At 41.8% G+C, this 22,575-nt stretch overlaps 1 long non-coding RNA gene across 1 annotated transcript; it reads left to right on the forward strand.

Annotated features, from left to right (window-relative positions):
* The first annotated feature begins 18,448 nt into the window (after window positions 1-18,448).
* Window positions 18,449-20,768, forward strand: LOC131705239 (uncharacterized). Its single transcript, XR_009310252.1, has 2 exons — window positions 18,449-20,142; window positions 20,628-20,768. It is a non-coding gene; the product is annotated as an uncharacterized LOC131705239 (long non-coding RNA).
* Window positions 20,769-22,575: the final 1,807 nt, after the last annotated feature.

A 22,575-nucleotide genomic window follows, 5' to 3' on the forward strand; every position in this document is an offset into this window, starting at 1 on the left:
CCTAAGGTGTTTCCGAGTATTAAGAAGTTATTTTAGTGACGTCACGACCACGTATGGTGGCAGAAATCAGCCTCACAGAAAATATTTTATTCCCAAAATGGCAGTCGAATACAGTCGATAAAAATCCACAAAAATTCACATGAGATTTGGAAAATATTACCATTAAGTATATTAAAAAATAATTATTGAAAAAAAAAATATGCTTCTGTGGCGGTTGGTCTTGGGCTTTAAGGCGGAGGCACTTGTCCGGGGACTGCACCTCATCGCTCGCGTATGCCATCATGAAGCAGGGGTCTTCGTATGGGCACTAGTCTTTGTGGTGCCCAAACTCCAGGCAAGTCCCGCTAAAAGCCCCTTCAGCTTCCAATTATTATTATTTATTTATTTTTAACCACTTGCTCTGATTCATACTGAACAGCTCCAGTAGTTTTGGAGTTCTTCTGCTTTGCGTGATGTCATCAAATCTGCACTCTTTCAAACGTGTGGTTTATGTTTACAAGCAGCGCGGAAACAACTCACTTGTTTTCAGATTTTATAAAATACAGATTGAGAAAGTAAAAAAGAAGCCAACAGCAGATAATGATGCAGACCAGAGAAACAAGTGCAACCGGATTGAGTCATGAAGTACGAATAAAAAATCAGACTCTACTGCCAAAAGCTCTGTAACAACAGTGGATACTCAGTAAACAGTGGCCGGGTTTCCATGCAGCTTAGAAAGTCGATATTCTCTTTCCATCATGATTTCGTAGCACACGCTATAGGAAGTGTGCGCCTAAAACATTGTATGACTTTAAAGGGTAGGTAAATCGCCTCACGATAAAAAGCTGTATAATTGACCAAAAAATAAAGTCCAGAAGCTGCACCATATGCTTACAAGACTTAAACAGTGAAAATCTTGTTTGTGATGTAACCTTGCACAACATTCTACCATACAGTAGCAAAGGCTGTACCAAGCAATCCCTTAGTATCTGAGATCTGCTGGAAGTAGCCCTGGCAAGCTCCAAATAGGAAAGAATAAGCACACTGTAGGAGACCTCTTCATTCAGTATTTGTTTTTTCTTAATTATTATTTATTCAACGTTTCAAATTGTTGCCATTTGACTCATAAAATGATTGTACTTTATAGAGTTGTTTTATAAGCAAGGTTATACAAAAATACTAAAAAAAATTAATTATGAATCCAGATAAACACATGGCATAACATCATTTTTATTTTTAAACAAGTAAAAATAGCAGTTGTGCTGCTGATGTACAGAAAATCCTACATTTCTGTCAAAAGTGTTTAGGTCGATCAATGGAAAAGGTCAAACAGTGTTTTTCAGAATTTTTGGCAGAAGCACTATTATTATTATTATTATTATTATTATTATTATTATTATTATTATTTATTTCTTAGCAGACGCCCTTATCCAGGGCGACTTACCATCGTAAGCAAATACATTTCAAGTATCACAGTACAAGTAATAATACAATACAATGACTTTGGTTCAAGCAAGAACAAGTGTGACAAAATGCAATTCAATAATACAGCAGATAACAGTGTCAGTGATAGTTACATCAGGATATGATTAAATACAAAATACTACAGATTAAACACTTGGCAGATTACAGTACTCTGAAGTACAGGATTAAATGCAGTAAAATAGGGGGCAGATAAGAGCAAGTAAAGCGCATTTAAGGAAGGGTGATAAGTGTCCCAGGATACAAAACAGAGGAGTTCTACAGGTGCTGTCTGAAGAGGTGAGTCTTAAGGAGGCGTCGGAATGTGGTCAGGGACTGGGCAGTCCTGACATCTGTAGGAAGGTCATTCCACCACTGCGGAGCAAGGGTGGAGAAGGAGCGGGCTCTGGAGGCAGGGGAGCGTAGCGGAGGTAGAGCCAGTCTTCTAGTGCAGGCGGAGCGGAGAGGTCGAGTGGGGGTGTAGGGAGAGATGAGGGTCTGGAGGTAGCTGGGTGCAGTCTGGTCAAGGCATCTGTAGGCTAGTACAAGAGTCTTGAACTGGATGCGAGCGGTGATCAGGAGCCAGTGGAGTGAGCGGAGTAGTGGAGTTGCATGGGAGAAGCGAGGCAGAGAGAACACCAGACGGGCAGCGGAGTTCTGGATGAGCTGGAGTGGACGGTTGGCGGACGCAGGGAGGCCAGCCAGGAGGGAGTTGCAGTAGTCTAGGCGGGAGAGTACCAAGGCCTGGACCAGGAGCCTGGTGGTGTAGTTGGTGAGGAAGGGTCGGATTCTTCGGCTGTTGCTCAGGAAGAATCGGCAAGTGCGTGCCAGAGTGGAGATGTGCTGGGAATAAGAGAGGCAGGGGTCCAGGGTGACTCCGAGGTTCTTAGCGGAGGAAGAGGGAGAGAGTGTGGTAGATTCCAGAGGAACAGAGATAGAGAGATCAGAGCAGGGGGAGGAGGAGGAGGGAAAGAAAAGGAGGTCAGATTTAGAGAGGTTGAGTTTGAAAAACACATTATTTCAAAAACACATTATTTGTTTATTTAGCAGACACCTTTATCCAAGGCAACTTACAGAGACTAGGGTGTGTGAACTACACATCAGCTGCAGAGTCACATACAACAACATCATACCCAAAAGACAGAGCACAAGGAGGTTAAGTGACTTGCTCAGGGTCATACAATGAGTCAGTGGCTGAACCAGGACTGATTACAAGCCCTTTTCTTTTTAACCACTGGACCACACAGCCTACTAACTTCTCCAGGTTCCAACTAGACGTGATTTTGTAAAGTGAACGTCACATTCTGAAGATTCCCTTTCAAAAAGTAACAGCCCACTTTTCCAAGGGCAGCGAACAAAAAAAGCCAATTAATTGTGTTTCATAGCAAGGTCAAGTTTACTTGTGTGATTCGAGCATAAACAGAATGTGTGTACTGTCCCCGCTGCTCCCTGCTGGTATTTGTGTCTGGTTTCCTGCACAGACTGATCGCTTGGAGATAGAGCCCTCAGCTGCCCCCAGACAATAGACAAGCATGTTCTTTCTAAACAGGAAACACTGTCAAAGCAAATGCAACACAGTCGCAGTGACCACAAAGCAGTGTACATTCATTGTATACTGTTATGGTTCTGAGAGAGAAAGAGAAACAGATAAAGATAGGGCAGGCATTGTTCTGTGCATCTGTGCGCTCAATTTTAATCAACCAATCCTGTCACAAACATAGTAGCAGAACAGATTTTTTCCCCCACTAGGAAGTATATTTAAATGTCATTATTTTATTTTTTTTATGACGTTATTCATTTTAAAACCAGTTGTGAAGCTTTTTTGAGCATGCTGAAACTAAGTAAGTAAAATACAAACTTGTTTTCTGAAATTAACAGGGTTGCCTCTTAGTGTATAGCACGTGTTTTTATTTATTTATTTATTTTGTATTACCAGTATTTAGTGCATTTGAGTCTTGCAATGAAATTCGTATTTTGGTCCTTTTCCAGCGTTCTTATTTATCAACCTACACGTTATAAAAACAGATTACTCACTTCTGCTTTGATAAAACTGGTACTTGTATTGATTTTATTGTTAATCTTAAACAGTTTGAAGCATTGTTTAGTGTGTTGTGGGCCAAGGGTATGAACTTATTTTTTGTAGTAACAGTATTTCATGCGGTTGTTTTGCAATGAAGATTCCTTGCTGGTTCATTTTTCATCGATTGTTCATGCTTACCAATGTACCATGTTTTAAAATTGATAAATGTGCTGCAAGCCTACCAGGCTTAATACACGCGTGTGTTCCAATATTTACAGGGCTGTCTTTAAGATTTTGCTGTTTTTTATTATTATTACAATACAAACTTTTACCCACTGACACAAACTTTTGTGGTCTGGATCAGCACGCCTTGTTCACCTGGTAGAGTTAACAGTGCCATGGGAGGATGCTGTAGATGAGGCGTATGAGAGGAAGAAACTGCGGTATGCTCAACTAGCCACTGAAGCGGAACAGCGAGGATGGAGAGTTCGGGTTTACCCAGTGGAAGTGGGTTGTCGAGGATTTGTGGCACACTCTACAACCCGGTTTCTCAGAGACGTCGGATTCAGTGGCCAAGAGCTGCGTCGCACAGTGAAGAACTTATCTGAAGCAGCAGAGAGGAGCAGCAACTGGCTGTGGTTGAGACGGAGAGATTCTGGCTGGGGACAGGTAAGTAAGCTGGGCTGAGTTGAGTGGGGGACGGAGGGGGGTGATGCTGGGACGCCAGAATCACCGTCGAGCCCTCTTGAGGTGTCGTGGGCTAGTCGACGAAACACTGAGGATGGAAGGTGCCCACTTGAAAACCCCAGAGATGTACCCTACTTAGCTCAATCCAGACGGTTGTCATGCTGATGCGCTGGGGAGGCCGCACTTTGGTTGATCCCCGGAGCCAGCATCGCAGCCGTTGTGTGTGCTGATGCGCCAGGGAGGCAAAATAAGCTGATCCCTGGAGCCAGCATTACACTTCAGCCATTAACACCAGACAGAAGGATATCTACATCATCATATGGAAGGAAACGTAAATGGATGGAGACACATATGGATCACATTAGTTTACTGTAAAGCTACGTCTTAGTTGGTGCTTATCTTGGCGAGAGCCGAGTTCAAATCAGCATGAAGTTTTAACATCTACTCTCGTGTAATGGAAATCATAATGACGTTGCTGGAATGTTGTAATTTGCTTGTGTCGTTTCTATAAGGTTGTGTGCAGGCAGCTTTTTCATGATTGCAGCTTATGTATTTGCAGATGTTAGTGATCTTACATAATAAACGCCGAGTCTCAAATAGCGCCGGGGTTACTGGCAAATATTGTAAATAAACGCCGGGGCGTTTATTTAAAGTTTTACGTATTATTAAAGAAATAGAGCGGGCCTTCACCTGTAAACAATCGTCAGTTCAAGTTCCTTTTTTTTTCTGTTTGTCCCATGGAAGTTGAAAAGCACTTCCTGTTTGCGTCTATTTTTTTGTTATATTAAGCCCAGCATACACAAGGAAACATGTTTCCCAGAGGAGACCGTGGATCTACTTTGAGAAACATTTTTAAGAAGCATTTAGCCTTCAGCCAATCGGGAGAGACTCTGGAGCATGAGTTATCGATCATGTGACTAAGATGGTAACTTCTACAGAAGATGACAAACAAAATTTTGATAACTTAAGTGTTGCTCATTTAAAAGATAATGGTACACTCCTCTCATCTCAGTTCAGTTTTACTAAGTGTTAGAAGAGCAGCACCACTCAGCGCAATAAGGCTTTCCTCCATTTTTAGAGCATGCGGGAGGAATGATCGCATGCTGCTGAAAAAGTTTCCCAACAATTTTTGAATCATGTTTTTTCATGTATGCAGGGCTTAAGATGCAGAAACTGCTACCTAACTTTAAAGCCAGAGACAGCGAATAAATATTCTGTATAAAAACAGTGACATGGTAAATATGGTACATCGATTTTGCTTTTCCTACAAATTGTATACAATTTTCAATAATTTCTAATTTTGGGATGCACCACATATCTCACTACACATTATACTGTCATACATGGTTTACATCATATGTAAATGCGGAAGCTTCTTGCACTGACTTTTATTAGGTTTACAAATAGGGCTGAGCAGTTTTGATATTCAGGGATGTCACAGCATAGCATACCAACCTGTCACCAAATTACATGATTCGGTTGAACTTTTTTTTTTTTTTTTAAAAAAGGACAGACCAAAGATTTTATTTACTCAGAATATGGTTACCTGATATGTAATTTGCCTTGCACAGTTTATGTAAACCCTTATGTAAACTCACAGAGCCACGCTGCCTATCTACACATAGAGATATACAAAATATATAAAGCTGCAGTTCCAACATGTACCCACATAAATACAGTATACTCCATTTAAACATACATACTGTATTCATGGCTTCCCATGTACTCGCATGGACGTCACAGAACTACATTTCCCATCATCCTCCTGCTCACTGGCAAATCCATCTGTCAGGGAATGCAATTTAAAAGTTTAAAAAAGTGGTCAAAATGTAAAAAAAATAATAATAATAATTAAAAACAATACACACACCTTATGTGAACAGTTGTAGCAACACATGGGAACATGTAACACAATAAAATAAAAAGGTCATTATGTGCCCTTTAAGTAACCTTTATTTTTAGGCAAAATCGGTACTGTAACAAATAATTGTGGATAAGTTTAATAAAAAAAAGAAATGCTTATAATTTGCAGGGGTATTGAGGGGAGTATTTCAAGCAAAGTAATTCAAATAAATTAAACAAGATCACTGCCCTGGCACATGCAGGCAGATACGTCGAAAATTCTAAAAAGGGCACTTTTCAATTTCGATCATACAAAACATACCTAAATACATGTTTACATTTCATAGCGCAATTGGCCAACAAGTGTTGAATGAATGAGGTTGAACTCCGGGGCCGCCAGGGTATTGATCTACAATCTCTCTCATTCAAACAAGATTACATTCGGTTTTGTTTCAGTTTGAACTGCTGTGGCAAAATTCCCTACGTTGAAAAAAACAAACAACAAACAAACAAACAAACAAACAAACAAACCAAAAAATACATGGTTATAGATTGCCTCCATTAACAGAGCCATCTAGAATACGGCTATGCAACTTCGATTTCTGTCTGGAGCAGTTCAAGTCACATTCTTAACTGTGTTTCTATCCTTCAGTTAATATTGTAAAAGACTGATCCACTATTCAGAACGTGACTTGTATAATAGGCCTGCATTTCTTCCTGGACCTACAATGCCATATTTTCTTTGCCAGATAGACGTAAATTTAATCTGAGTGAGATAAATTAGATTTAAATTTAATCTGAGTAAGAGAAATACTTCTGTGAAATAAATAATCATTCTCAGATTGTCTTTGATTTCTTTGAACAAATTTTTATACTTAATAAAAGCATAGGGATATGCTTTAACATGACAGAGTTACATTATACTATACTGCTGGTCTATGGAGAAGCTCGACCCTGTGTCTACGGAGAACACTGTTCTTTGGAATAAAAACAAAAGTAACTTCTAGAGCTTTCTGAGAAATCTCACTCCTTTTTCAACCACATCCAGTAAGTGGCCGATTCATTTTCTATAGAAAAAAAAGAGTTCTTAACTTCCTTTCCGTGTCTTTTAATCTCAGCATTAAAAAAGGTTTCCTGTTAGAAAAAAAGAATGACAGTTCATTAATATGCTGTACAGTGTCTCAGGTATAAATGGTCCTGTCTCGCTGGTGTTGCATGATAAGTGCCAATTTTCACAAAGCCTGAATTCCTGAGACCCAGCTTACAGCTCAGCAAGAATGGCAAGAATCCCTTTGAAGCCAGAAAACAAGCCTTTTTTTATAAATACATTTGTAATGTTAATTAAGAGTCTTTGAAAATAATGCTTTTTAATCAATTAGGTTTTGATGGGGAAAAAAAGTTTAAAATGACTAATTTACATAGTTTTCTGTGGTTTTTGTTATTACTTTGCTTATCCAAACTCTGCTATGCTTAGCTTTGCTTTTGTTACTATTTTACCATTGTGTTCTTCACATAGATCAATTAATATTGAATTAAAAGGAATGAGACTCTGTTTTCATGAGCACTTTATTACTTTATACTCTACCCCGTGCATGCTACACTCTCCCCTGCCAGCCCTGATCCCTACCCTCGTGCACGCTACACTCTCCCCTGCCAGCTCTGAGCCCTACCCCCGTGCACGCTACACTCTCCCCTGCCAGCCCTGATCCCTACCCCCGTGCACGCTACACTCTCCCCTGCCAGCCCTGAGCCCTACCCCCGTGCACGCTACACTCTCCCCTGCCAGCCCTGAGCCCTACCCCCGTGCACGCTACACTCTCCCCTGCCAGCCCTGAGCCCTACCCCCGTGCACGCTACACTCTCCCCTGCCAGCCCTGATCCCTACCCCCGTGCACGCTACACTCTCCCCTGCCAGCCCTGATCCCTACCCCCGTGCACGCTACACTCCCCTGCCAGCCCTGATCCCTACCCCCGTGCACGCTACACTCTCCCCTGCCAGCCCTGAGCCCTACCCCCGTGCACGCTACACTCTCCCCTGCCAGCCCTGAGCCCTACCCCCGTGCACGCTACACTCTCCCCTGCCAGCCCTGAGCCCTACCCCCGTGCACGCTACACTCTCCCCTGCCAGCCCTGATCCCTACCCCTGTGCACGCTACACTCTCCCCTGCCAGCCCTGATCCCTACCCCCGTGCATGCTACACTCCCCTGCCAGCCCTGAGCCCTACCCCCGTGCACGCTACACTCTCCCCTGTCAGCCCTGATCCCTACCCCCGTGCACGCTACACTCTCCCCTGCCAGCCCTGATCCCTACCCCCGTGCACGCTACACTCTCCCCTGCCAGCCCTGATCCCTACCCCCGTGCACGCTACACTCTCCCCTGCCAGCCCTGATCCCTACCCCCGTGCACGCTACACTCTCCCCTGCCAGCCCTGATCCCTACCCCCGTGCACGCTACACTCTCCCCTGCCAGCCCTGATCCCTACCCCCGTGCACGCTACACTCTCCCCTGCCAGCCCTGATCCCTACCCCCGTGCACGCTACACTCTCCCCTGCCAGCCCTGATCCCTACCCCCGTGCACGCTACACTCTCCCCTGCCAGCCCTGATCCCTACCCCCGTGCACGCTACACTCTCCCCTGCCAGCCCTGATCCCTACCCCCGTGCACGCTACACTCTCCCCTGCCAGCCCTGATCCCTACCCCCGTGCACGCTACACTCTCCCCTGCCAGCCCTGATCCCTACCCCCGTGCACGCTACACTCTCCCCTGCCAGCCCTGATCCCTACCCCCGTGCACGCTACACTCTCCCCTGCCAGCCCTGATCCCTACCCCCGTGCACGCTACACTCTCCCCTGCCAGCCCTGATCCCTACCCCCGTGCATGCTACACTCTCCCCTGCCAGCCCTGATCCCTACCCCCGTGCACGCTTATATTTTGTTTAATTTTCTGTAAGTCGCTTTGGATAACGTGCCTGATAAATAATTTAATAATAATAAAGAGTTGTTGTACAAACAGTAAGTCCAACTGTATATGTCTATTAATTATTAATCTCTGTCATTCATTTTTATTGTGATTCCAGTCAATAAACAAACATCACCAAGGCACCCATTCACAGCATTACCTGCAGCGAAATGTCTGAATCACTTAATTATACATGGTGTGGGTTTACTTGGTGAAAATGCATCCTGTATTATGCCGTGCACACTGCTCTGGTCAATACAACCTGCTCACTCAGTGTTTGCAATCAATTGCTAGGTCTTATTTACTGTACCACGACCTATTACTGCTTCAGCCATCCCATTTAAGTTACCTGTACATATTAAAACAAACATGTAGAAGTTGGGTTTAGACATTCAGATTGACAATGTAATGAATCTCCTCCTTGTAGCTGATCAGTTAATAACAATGACATCAGCATAAGACACATACTTACCTCTCGACTACAGAGCTTGCTCTAGTTGAATGGTAAAGCGTTCGTTTTTGAGCCCTATGGTTTGTGGTTCGCGTCCCACCTTTGCCTTTACGTTCAATTCAATGGGCTGAGATGCCAATTCATTACAACACCCTCTGTGGGAAAAAAAAGGTTCAAGTCTGTCTTACAGTACAGTGATAAATGGACTGTTGCTTGAGCGTGTGAAGGCATTGTTTGTGAGCTGAGTGTTTTAATAACTGAGAGGGACTAGGTGATATATAAAGCTTCTCTTGGGGTACTCTGCTACCTGTCATCTGTCTGCATATTTTTTTCAATTTTAATGGTAGCACTCTCTGGGGAGTCGATGGGAAAAGCAATTCATGAATTAAATAATGGCTATTCATCTATCTATCATTATCCTGTTGCTGATACATCATTAATCCTCTGGGTTTTCTGTTTTCAGATTTCATCAGGAATCCTACAGAACATTAGACCTACATAACTTGTTTCTGGTACAGCTAGTGCCTGGCTGTGCATGCCATGGCATAGTCAGTGCTGTAATCAAGTATTTGATACGTGTTTGTGGCACACTGCCACTCCAATATGTAAGCCTTTGACCTTCCCCTAACAAAAATTACTGAACAAGATGTCTGAGTGGAGTTAATGGGCAAGAAATGTTAGCCTGCGTGGTTCAGGGGGCGTGGAGCTCGGGGGCTTTTAATCTTCTAATTTCCTGTTAATTAGTATCCATTTTCTATTTAAGCCCTGATCACCTGCACCTTTTCTGTCTAGTGTTTCGTTTTCCTCCTCCTCCCCTCCTCCACCTTCATACATGCCTTCGCATTGGTCGTCTGGGGGGCAAGTGAGTCTCACTTCCCCGACCTCAGGGCTAGGCATCTGCCTCCCTTACCTTCAGGGGGGTTCTCACCATGTGAGTCAGAGCGGACCCCCGGCCATACTCTGTCCTGTCGCAGCTCCTGCGCTTATCTTACCTCACTCGAGGCTCTGTTCTATTCTGCCTCTCTTTTGGGACGTGGCCACTCGTGCTGAGTCCTATACTAACCTCTATGCTTTGTCCTTATTTTCAGGTCCCAGGCAGCGTGACGTCTCAGCCAATCGGGTTTAACGAGCACCCCTTACAGAAGTCTCAGATGCTGGGTACCTCTCTCTCTCATCTCCTCTCGTGTTCCGGCCTTCCGGGACCGACTTCCTCTCAAGAAGAGGCTCTCGGAGTCATAACCCTCATATGTGTTTTCGTTTGCTGGGTCCTCTGCCCCTGGGATGTGTCGGCATCGTCGCCCTCAGTCAGCGACCTCTTTTCTATCCTGTCTTTGGTTGCTGGGTCCTTCGCCCCTGAGATGTGTCGGCATCGTCGCCCTCAGTCAGTGACCACTTTCTATCCTACTAACTGCTCCTTTCTGCCTCTTCTACCTTATCCTTCACCCCAGCTCACGCCCCGGGAACTGGCCCATACACGGCAGTCATTCTGCATTTCTCGGCAATGGATACGATGGCATACCAGTGCACTTGCTGATGAAAATCTTGATGATTTTCTATTCAGGGATAATAAGATATTTAATAAGCAATGGGTATGAGTGGTTCCAAATGGGTAGCTTTCAGGCAGTAAAAAAGAAATACTGCATGGCCACTGCTGTAAGGTAAAAGCAGAGTAGTGTAGTAGTGTTCAGTGAAACATGGCAAATCATAGCAAAGCATGCTGAAAGCACAGCGGAACGCATGAGAAACGTCTGTACAGAGTTAGTCTGCAAATAGTCCTCGAGGTTCAATCTCTAAACCCTTTGGGGGACCTTTTATTCCAAAGCTCCTTGTGTCTCTAATGTCTTTCTGGCTGAGGGTAGAAGTGCAGAGGTTTTAAATCGAGATTGTAGACTGAAGATGTGCTTGTTCAACAGAGCATCCCCTCAGTAGCAGAACCTTCTTGTAGTAATTTAAAGTGCCTTTGGATGTAAGTACATTATATACACTACATGAAGGTTGTATTGTATTAAAAACTGTTTCCCTGTACTGCAGGTACCTAGAATTTAGACAATTTACTAAATTAGCCATAAACATTGCCTGAAAGCTGATATACCTCTTCCAGCAATGGTTCTCCACCAATTAGTCTCATCTGTGACTATGAACAAGTCTACACTTTCTAAGATGAATTACTGATATCGCGCATGTTGCACCTTCCTTTCAATGAAACACGCGGAACCAAAATGTAGAACTAGGAAACCCACGCTAGGCTTCCAACATTAAAATTAAACAAAAAAAAATAATGATTTAGAAAAAAATGAGATGATTATGAGATGAATACTCATTGTTTTAATTTTTTTTCACTTAGCTTTCACTATAGTGTCAAAATGATCACTTTAAAAACAGCTACATTCATTGTGTGAATGAGGTTGTTGCAGGTTTTGAGGATCACCAGTCAATGCGACAGACAGCTTCATTAATTTTGAATTTCCCCGGAACACTGCATTTCTCAGTGAGTGAGATGGTACACATCATTATGGCAGGTGGGTTTTTACAGTCTTTCGTATGAGAGTTGGAGGCAATGCATAATGCTGTTGTCTGTGCTGTTTCCATGGCACAGGAGGTTTTATTATTAAAGCACACATCAGGTCCTTGGAGTGGTACATTACCAGTTGATTTTTTCTCAGATGCTTTACAAGCCACAGCATTGCTTCTGTTCTGTTGTGGGCACAAGGGGATGGCTTGGGACATGAAACACCTGTACCCTGAATAGGTTACCCATTATGTCATGCCAGAAAACACTGTATAAATCTTAGATTTTTTCATGCCCTTAACTTCAGAGCAGGTTCAACCAATACTCAGCTAAGATTACAGTGCTGTTACTGTTTTCATATTATTTACTGTGTTTTTCTATTCTAGGTCCATAATTACTGCCTGGTATGTATACTATGCTGTACACGACAAATGGCGGATTATTTGTTATTCTGTAAACCGTTTGTTACAATTTATAATACATTCATACAAAGTGAAAAAAGGACTGAGAAAGAGGAAGGCTTTACATTGCAGTAACTTATCTGGAATCATAATAATTGTGTGTTGTTTCAGTGATTAGGAATCATACTATATATATATATATATATATATATATATATATATATATATATATATATATATATATATATATATATATATTTAGTTGCTTATTTTTTATTCTATCATGTTGACATGAATGATGAACTAATTGTTAGTTTTATTGTATTTCAACGGCCTGTTGTCCCATGGAAGTCCCCTGTGAGTAAATATTACAACATGTTTCAAAGGGGGTTGTTTGTTATAGTGACTGAAATTTCAATGACGAAAAAAGAAGGCCTATTTTAGAAACAGCTATTGTGATGTAATGGGTTTTTATACAAGTGAATTTGTCCTTCATGGCTGGCTATTTTATTGTCAAACATACTGTCTTTTAAATATATTTATTTACTGTTTTTTTTGTTTTAGAAACATGCTTCATAAACTGATTTCTAAACCATCTGGTAAGGAGGCTGTGGGATGATTCTGGAACCAATGTTTAGGGCATATTTCATTAGAAGTAAAAATACTGTTGCCTGAAAGCATGTGAATACAGTGTTTATTGAGTGCAGAGAGGGTCACTTTCGTAATCAGGTGGACAAAACCTTAAAGAACTGGGGAGGTTTGTGAACACTGTTTCATAAAATTGAAAACTGCTCAGAAATTGCTTTGGCAGTGGGGAGGTGAGAGGACAATGGCCTGTGATCCTACCCTCCTGTCCCTTACGCTCTCAAACTCTGTTGTCCCTCTCGGTCCCACCCTCGCCCTGTGCCCAATCCCGTTTCCGTTCCTTCTCCCTCCTGGCTCCCCTTCATTGGAATAAACTCTGCAGTTTTCGCTCCTCCCTTAAAACACATCTTTTCACCCTAGCCCATCCCACTGCGTGCCCTACCCCCTAACCCCCGGTCAGGACCCTGCTTGCTTGCCCAACCCTGCCCTAGCCTCTGTTCTCACAGTAGCACCACTCTCTACTTCCTCACCCTTGCCCAAGAACCGTACCACCTTCCTTCCGCCATTTCTCTTGATTGTACCGTTTAGTTTAATAATTGTAAAGCACCTTGGTCAAAGGCGCTATATAAATAAAAATAAATAAATAAATAAATAAATAAATAAATATAAATTTACCACAGTCATTTTGCAGTCTTCCCATTCTTTTCCCAAAGTTATACTGTGCATTTGCCATAGTTTAATTTTGCTTGCTGTTTTTTTTTTTTTTTGCTTTACAAATATGATTTACTGTGCCTCTCTGTGTTTTACAATGCTTACCTATGCTTTACCTTGAGATGCTTTCAGCATAACCATCACATTATAGTATTGTCAAGGTATAATTGGTCCCCAATTCAATTATCCGTCAGTCTGGATCTTTTAAATGTCTGCAACCCCTAATAATAGACCCACTTAGCTTTCTGTCTACATCAATCCCTGCTTCATATTTCAAGGGATGAAATCTTCTCTCTAATCACTTCCTCTCGGGCAGAATGAAAGTCACAGATTCTGTAATAAAGAAAGCCTGCAGGTGAGAAAGGAGAGGTCAGCTTTCAATCTCTCATTGCTCTAGTGAAAGTGCACATTTCAGCAAACTGCACACCAGCTTCCCTAAAATTCATTTGGGATGGGCATTATTTTTCTAGATACATGGTGTGGAAACTGCAGCATCAATTTGCTTCTAATCTTGTAATTTTTCCTGTTTTTCTCATTAAAACATTGACAGTGAATGACATTCACCTTTTAGCACCAATCGCAGTTTTTCCATTCAGTGAATCTGTATTCTGAATAAATGGTTTTCACCTGCATGGAAATACATTGGTATTCCTTTTCAATACTGTTTTTCAATTGAACGATAAATATGTTTGAAAAGTAAAACAGACACAAATGTGCTGTGGCTGACTGTCATTTTTTTATGGAGGACAACTGAGTTTAGGAGCAGTGAGTCACACATTTCTTTGAGCAAAGCATAAGTGAGAATGATATGTTGTTCATGAAAAGTATTCTTAGCTTGTTTACAAACAACAGTATACAGAATCAAATCATAATAAGTTCTGTGAAAACTGAATTACATGGTCACCGAAGTGACTGAACATTTCAGGTGACTGTAAATCCAGGCTTTACTAGTCACTGCTTTTGGAATAGCGTATTTGTTACAGGTATTCACATTCAGAATAGAATTACAGAGATGCACTCAGAATAATCTAGGAAATCCTATAGAAGTCATACACTTTAACCGGTGATTCCACAGGCCCCAATTAGCACTAATCTTGGGCTACCTTACGTAAACTAACTTTAGGTAGTCCAAGATTAGTGCTAATCTGAGTCTGAAACCATTGGTAAGTCCAGGTCATTTTGTTAGATTTGGTGGCCTTGTGGTTTAAACTTGGATTAAACCCTCAATTTTTCCATGAGATTAAGGGTATGCAGTTTTATTGTCTGTAGTCTGTTTCATTGCAAGATTTTATTCCAAACAGGTTCTTAATTATTAAATGGAAAATGCAGTTTGGACTTCACTAGTACCTGGGATTTTGTCTTGGAGCAATGTTACCTTTAGGTGACATTATCCGCAGACATGGAGTGAACTTCCATTGTTACACTGATGATACTCAGCTATATTCGTCATTGTAATTTGTCTCAGAACTTTTTAATGTTGAATTATGATAAAACAGAGGTTATGCTAGTGGGCATGAGTTAGACTTTAGCAGTGTCTCATCAAGACTAAAACTAGAAATGAGAAATCTGGGGGTCATCTTTGACCCTGATATATCATTCAAGACTCATAATAGGAAAGTTACTAAAGTATCCTTTTATCATTTAGTATAATATATAAGCTTAAAAAAAAAAAAAATGCATAGCAAATATTTTTTTCTTTAATCTCTTCAAAATTGCAACAAAACTTGATCAAAAGAATTGTATTTTATTTAAATACATTTTGCTGACAGAGTGTCACATTGTCAGGATCAAAAACGCATGACGTACATCAAAACGACAAAACACGTGCATATTCCTAAAATGAACACCATTTGCTTACGACTTGCAATATTTCCGTGCATTCACCGCATGTGCAACATGCTGAAATGTGGCTATAAAAGTGGAGGGTTCTCAGTTTTCATGTCTTATTGGTGTTTGTTGTAGACACATTTGAAGTTATGCCTAAACTTACCGTGGCTCAACGGAATAATGCTATTGGACATTTGGAAGCCGGCGAATCTCAATCCGCTGTGGCACGGTGTCTGAATTTTTCTGAGCACTACAGGAATACTTTGGCACCGATACCAGCAATGTGGAACAACACTTAACCACCCGAGATCTGGTAGACCACGCGTGACGACGGCAGCCCAGGACAGAGTTATACGCCTACGTCGTTTACGTGACAGGTTCACCATTGTAACCTCAACAACATCTGCAGTACCAGGAATGCGCAGAATTTCCAACCAGACTGTCAGAAACTGCCTATGGCAGGCAGGTATCTGAGCAAGAAGGCCAGTTAGAGGAGTGATTCTTACGCCGCAACATCATCAACTATGACTTTAGTGGTGTCATAATCACAGAGTATGGCCCATACAAAGATGGAGAAACTTGATGTTCAGTAATGAATCCAGATTTCTGCTTTGATGTACAGATGGAAGAGCCCGGGTATACAGGCAACGTCATGAACATTTTGTGGCCAGGTTGACAGATTTGGTGTTGGGAGTGTCATGGTGTGAGGGGCAATCTCAGACAGTGGCAGAACCTACCTTGTTTATGTTCAAGGAAACCTTACAGCTCAGCGTTGTTGTCATGAGATCATACAGCCTCATGTGATCCCATTTATGAACCATCGTAACGTCATTTTCCAGCATGACAATGCACGAGCACACACAGCCCGGGCCACCACAGCTTTCCTCACTCAGAACAATGTTCAAGTGCTTCCCTGGCCATCTCGATCACCAGAACTGAACCCCATTGAGCATTTGTGGGACGAGCTTGATCGACACGTGTGACGACGTCACCCCGAGCCACAGATGTTACAAAGACTTTTCCAGGCACTTGAACAAGAGTGGGTTGCCATTCCCCGGCATGTTATCCAGGCTCTGATTTGATCCATGGGCAGGAGATGTCAGGCCTTCATTGATGCCAATGGTGGGCAGGCATACCCGTTACTGATTTCTGTTGACCTTGAACTTTGTTTGACCTTTGAAAGTGACTTTATTGAATGTCTTAATGATTTATGTACGGGTTAAGGTTCTTTGGAATTGTCTATTTTACTATGCAAACTGCCATACTAATGCCTTAAAAAGTACATTCAAAACACCTATGCGTTTTTCTTTTTTTGAAGAGTATAGTTAAACTTAGACCTTTTATTTCTGTATCTGATGCTGAAAGACAAACTCACTGATATCCAAAAACACGTTGTGTCTTGCTTCCAGCTCATTCAGAACAATGCTGCTAAAATTCTGACTAACACCAGAAAAGAACAAACACATTACTCCCGTTTTGGCCTCTTTGCACTGGCTCCCAGTGCAGTTTAGAATTGATTTAAAGATTTTGCTTTTAATTTATAGGAATTATTGAGCCTGTATACTCCTCACTGCACCCTTAGATCACAGGATGCGGGGCTGCTGGTTATTCTTAGGTTTAATAAAAATATGCGAATAAAGGCTTTTTCTTGTAAAGCTCTTAAATTATGGAATGCTCTGCCTGCTTCTATCAGGGAAGCTGGGACTCTTACTGTTTTTTAAGTCACGATTGAAAACATATTTGGACAAAATAGGTTTTCTATCTCGGTTTTCCTATTTTACAATCCAAACTGCTTCTTTTTGTCTTTTTTTTTTTTTAATTTAGTCGTTGCCAATTATTTTTATTATTTTCTCCCAATTCGGAATCGCCAATTGTTTTATTATGCTTAGCTCACCGCTACCACCCCTGCGCTGACTGGGGAGGGTGAAGACGAACACACGCTGTCCTCCGAAGCGTGTGCCGTCAGCCGACCGCTTTTTTTCACACTGCGGACTCACCATGCAGCCACCCAAGAGCTACAGCGTCGGAGGACAACGCAGCTCTCGGGCAGCTTACAGGCAAGCCCGCAGGTGCCCGTCCAGACTACTGGGGTTGCTGGTGCGCAGTGAGCCAAGGACACCCTGGCCGACCTAGCCCTCCCTTCCCCCGGGCGCCGCCCTTTGGAAGCTCCCATCCTCGGTCGGCAAAGGAATAGCCTGGACTCGATCTCCCGACATCCAGGCTATAGGGCAGATTCTGCATTCCACACAGAGCACCTTTACTGGATGCGCCACTCGGGAGCCCCATTTTTGTCCTTTTTTAAAATAAAATAAAATTGTAGTTTTAGACTTGTTTAATTGTACTGTTTTTCTACAAAGCTATCAAAATCACATTTTGTATCTCTTAATTTTTTTTTAAATCAAATTCTGTATTAGACTTTTTAATTGAATTAATTAATTGTTGTGTGTGTGTGAAGCGCTTTGGGATCCTTGTGATGAAAGGCGCTACAGAAATGTGAATTGTTCTTGTTGAAATGGCAGTCTTGAGTCTGCTCTTCCTTTTGATGGTAAACATGCACTGGATAGATACAACACATCACCAGAGAATTCAGTATTGCATACAGTGTATGCAGTCAGGGTAATGATTTATAAAGGAATATTAAAGTGATTATAGAGGAAGGTCCCCCTGAGATGTAAGCTTCTCGTTTCAATTAGTGACCTGAAGTCAGCCGTGGAAGGCATAAGATAATGCAAGAGAACTGCGGCATAATTGACAGTACAATATGGAGAGAAGAAAACTAGAGATGCGAATAACAGTGAGTGCACCTAACTATTAGTCATTTTCTAATGGCTTTTAAAATTCTGCTATTATACATTTTTAAGTCGGATGGTTCAAATGAAACCTAACAGCGCAATTATTCCCAGATCACATGATAAAGATCTCTTTCTCTGCTTTATTCATTTTCAACAGAATACATTTATTTACATATTCTCGCCCAGCATAAAACCCTAGGGCATAAGACAGACAAACAGTTTGATAGCATGGTCTTGATATTTATTGATTGCTCTGCTACTAAAAACTAGCCATACCTGAGAACTGCTTTTTCACAGTGTACTTCGACGCTTCCAAATGTTAAAAAAAGCAAAACCCACACTTTTAATAAATCACAAATAACAAAACAATCAAAACACACGAACAAAAATAAAGGTTTAAACAAAACACTACTCAAACACTTTTAAACTCTTAAAAAAAACCACCTCAAAACACCCAAGCTTTGCTGTCCCAGTGCTCTCTTACTTTCTTTCTTTTTCCCTTTCCTTCTCTGTTCTGTTCTGTTCTGTTCCTCTCACAAACCTCTTCTCTTCCCTTTTCTACCATGTGGCCAGAGGCTTGATTGATTCAATCAATCATCCATTCACCACCTGGCCACATTCCACAAGTTTCCATTCACTCTCAATCAAACAATTAATCATTCAATCTAACAACCATGTGGCTGTGTGAATGGTGGCCATCTTGGTTACCGGCTGTCCCTTCAGCAAGATGGCCGCCAGCCACCAAACTCTCTCTCACAGACACACACCCGTGCACCCCCATGTGCAGAGCCTATGCACTGTCACAGGGCCATATGGAAAGTAAGGGTTGAATGTCCTATGCCACACACTGAGCTTCTTTCTCAGCATATTTTCTGTTTTCACTTTTGCTGTAAGTGACTTGAGCAAGTTTACTGTGATTTTCTTCATGCTTTCTATTCACCACATCACAGTGGTTTCATGATTTGGAAAGATGGCATAGTTCCACTATCTCCATATAAACGTGAAGATAACTTTGTTCTGTCCTTCTGTAGATTACTTTCCCTGTGCTAATTCTCCAATAAAATGTTGTTTTTAAAATACATGGGCTAAAAGCTGAAGAAAATGATCTGATCTGCTGAAAACATACACATCATAAAATACTTTTGATGTAAAATACTGTAATACCCTTAATCTTAACTCACTGGCAACTCATTGAAGGGGGATTTCAATGAGCTTTTCCGCTTAAGAAAAATGTTGAGGGGAATTAGAAGGTAATGCAATTTACAAATGCTTATTTTTTTAAATTCTGAACCCCAGATAATCAGCTTTTTAAAATTTGTATTAATGTTTAGTACTGTGTCTCTGTATTATTAAATATCCACTACGGAGTCCAAACAATTCAGAGGGTGAAAAGTAAAGGTTTAATTTGGGCTAAAATCCAGATATTTATGTCACATTGCATTTTTAATATGCCCAAGAGTAGGCTCATCTTTAGACACAATTCAAACTTGTCCCATAGCCTTCACAGATCATTAAGCACTATTTTCAATATCTCAGTTATACCTGGCATTACAGTGTCAGATGAGCCCGCTACCGCAGTTCACACATCCATGGGTCAAGGGGCTAAGCTAGATGCCAGGACCTTTATTGATCCACTCTGCTGAATTACTCAGAAGCACTATGGGCTGATGTATGTACACACATTATACTGATCCCCACACCTCCAGCTGGATTTGTCTGTAGATAACGCAAGTCTATTCTCCCACAGGTGTACAATATGAGCGATGAAGGAGTCTGAACTGTTTCGATTTGCCGTTAATTTCCCTGGAGGCCATTGAAGCAGCACTCTATCCCTGGACCTACTTTTCATCTGTCATTGAGAGAACAGAGAACCTCTTGAGAGGCAAAAAGGGTTTTAAGCCACTTAGGGAAGGTTAAGGTGTGTTGATCTGACAGCAGCTTGCCAAGCTGAGATGTAGTAATATGGATTTTATTGAAATGATTTTTTAGGAAAAACCTATTGAGGTTAAACATCTTGATACTTCTGGGTGTTCTGGGAGAAGAAAAGAAGGCCACGTTCAGCAGTGGGTGTTGACACTGCTGTGTGTTGTCTAATTAATATAAAGTTTGCAAGGTTTTCAGGCAGGAAATCTATAGTATCATTAATACAAGTGTCTAGCCTGGTCAATCTACAAGCCAATTAACGGCAAGCTCCCATCAACCTATAAGGCATATAAACCTACTTCACAAACTCAGTCCTGCCGTGCTTTTGAATTGCCAACCTCCTCCCCAACCACCACCACCACCTCACTCCCAGCCTTGTCCAGAGGGGGGAGTATACAATGCTCCTTTGCCAAATATTTTTCGTTCACCGGGGTGAACATGTGGCATAGATTTATTATTTCATTGTTTGTTTTTTAGCAGGCGGCCCCGGGATGCTCCGAAGGATGAGACTGTGCTCCAACTATTTTATTCTACTTATGTTTCTTCAACCATTGTCTGGGTTCAGTGTTTTTGGAAATCTGTACGATTTTGTATTATAATAAAGGTGGTTATTTAATGCAAGATTGTCCTGACTGAAAAGATAAGTTACTTCAGTGAAGTGTCTCAAGTGTAATTAAGAACTGTTCTGGGGGTCCCCGAGTGGCTCACCTGGTAGAAGTTCAGCCGCATGGTGCGCAGGGCGAGTCATACAGCGCAGGTTTGCGTCCTGGCTGTGCGAAGTAGGCCGGTCTTCTCTGGGGACTCGCATTGGCTTTGGCGCTCCCGTGGGTTAGGGAGGTAAAACTGGCAGGAACTGTTTCTCCTCATCACTCTACAGCGAACCCTGCTGGCCAGGCGCCCAGTAAGCTCAGAGCGGACACCTGCAGGGCTGGCCTTTGTCCTCCAGAGGTTGGTAGCTCACGGACATCCGCTGTCGAGTTCCTGGGTGAAAAAGGAAGCTGGCTTGGAGGACACCCATTGAATCTTCAGCCATGTGGGGAATTATTATTTCTTAGCAGATGCCCTTATCGAGGGCAACTTACAATTGTTACAAGATGTCATATTATTTTTATATACAATTACATTATTTTTTACATACAATTACCCATTTATATAGTTTTTACTGGAGCAATCTAGCTAAAGTACAGTAGCAGTGTCCCCCACCTGGGATTGAACCCACAACCCTCTGGTCAAGAGTCCAGAGCCCTAACCACTACTCCACACTGCTGCCCTGCTGTGGTGAGGAGAAAAGCGATTGGGCATTCCAAATTGGGAGAAAATCGGGGGGGGGGGGGGGGGATTATAATTGGACACACTAAATTAAAAAGAAAAAACTAAAAAACTGTTCTGCTGAAAAGAGCATTAAGGAAGTTTGACAGGGATTTGGTGTTGGTGTTTTTTTTCTAGAACATAACCCCACATAACAAAACTACCACACAATTTGCATTCTCTGCCTAAGATAGGTCTAGGACTGATTGGCTCGGGATAGAGGTGCTATGCCAGAGCTGTGAGGGGAAGCTCTCACAGCGGTTGCTGGCACTGTTGTGCCTTACTACAGCTAGTCCATTCTTTTTAAGAGGAGTGGTCTTACTACTGAGGGAAAAAAGAGTTTATTCTGAAAATATGCTACTATAGCACTTTACTCTTTAAAAAGGTTGGCTGTTTTGCATTGTGATTAAGACACCTGTTGGCTTGCACCTCTGCATTGTTACGTTGGTGACAAGCATCTTTATGGCAGCTGATTGTAAGACAGGATTCATGTGCTTGATAGTTATCTATTTTTGGGCAAAAAAAAAAAATGAAGCAGCAATTTGTCTGAGGCAGCCTCAGTAAAGCCCAATCAGGCTGATGAGAGGGTTTGAAATGATTTTTTTTTTCACTAATACAACTCATTACTGCAACTGATTACAACTTCACACCCAAAAGTTCAAAGATAATGCTCTGAACAACATGAAAAGAAAAACAAAGCATGCAGCACACAGCTTGACTCATTCATGCAGAAAAAGAGCTAGCATTTTTAAAATATGTCTTTTTTTAATTTTGTAGATGCACTTTACATTAACTACATGTAGTTCGACTGTGGTTATTATATACTAATACTTACAACATGCGCGTAGCACAGAATTCTGTGATTGTCAATATGGAACTCCATGTATTTACAACATGTATTTAACAAAGTGTTCCTGCTAGAATAGTTTTGTTGCAAGTCCATGTATTGAATAATGCATCAAAAGTACAGTACAGTGTAGTTAATGTACCTGTTTTTTAAAATACCAGAGCACTACTTTCAGCAGGCATGGCCATTGTCTTTCCTAAATTGAGTTAGTCAACACAAAAACAAACCATTACAATCACCAAGAGTTTTAATTAAAAGGCTAATTCATGCCCC

The sequence above is a fragment of the Acipenser ruthenus genome, chromosome 2 (assembly GCF_902713425.1).
Source record: "Acipenser ruthenus chromosome 2, fAciRut3.2 maternal haplotype, whole genome shotgun sequence".
Taxonomy (NCBI): domain Eukaryota; kingdom Metazoa; phylum Chordata; class Actinopteri; order Acipenseriformes; family Acipenseridae; genus Acipenser; species Acipenser ruthenus.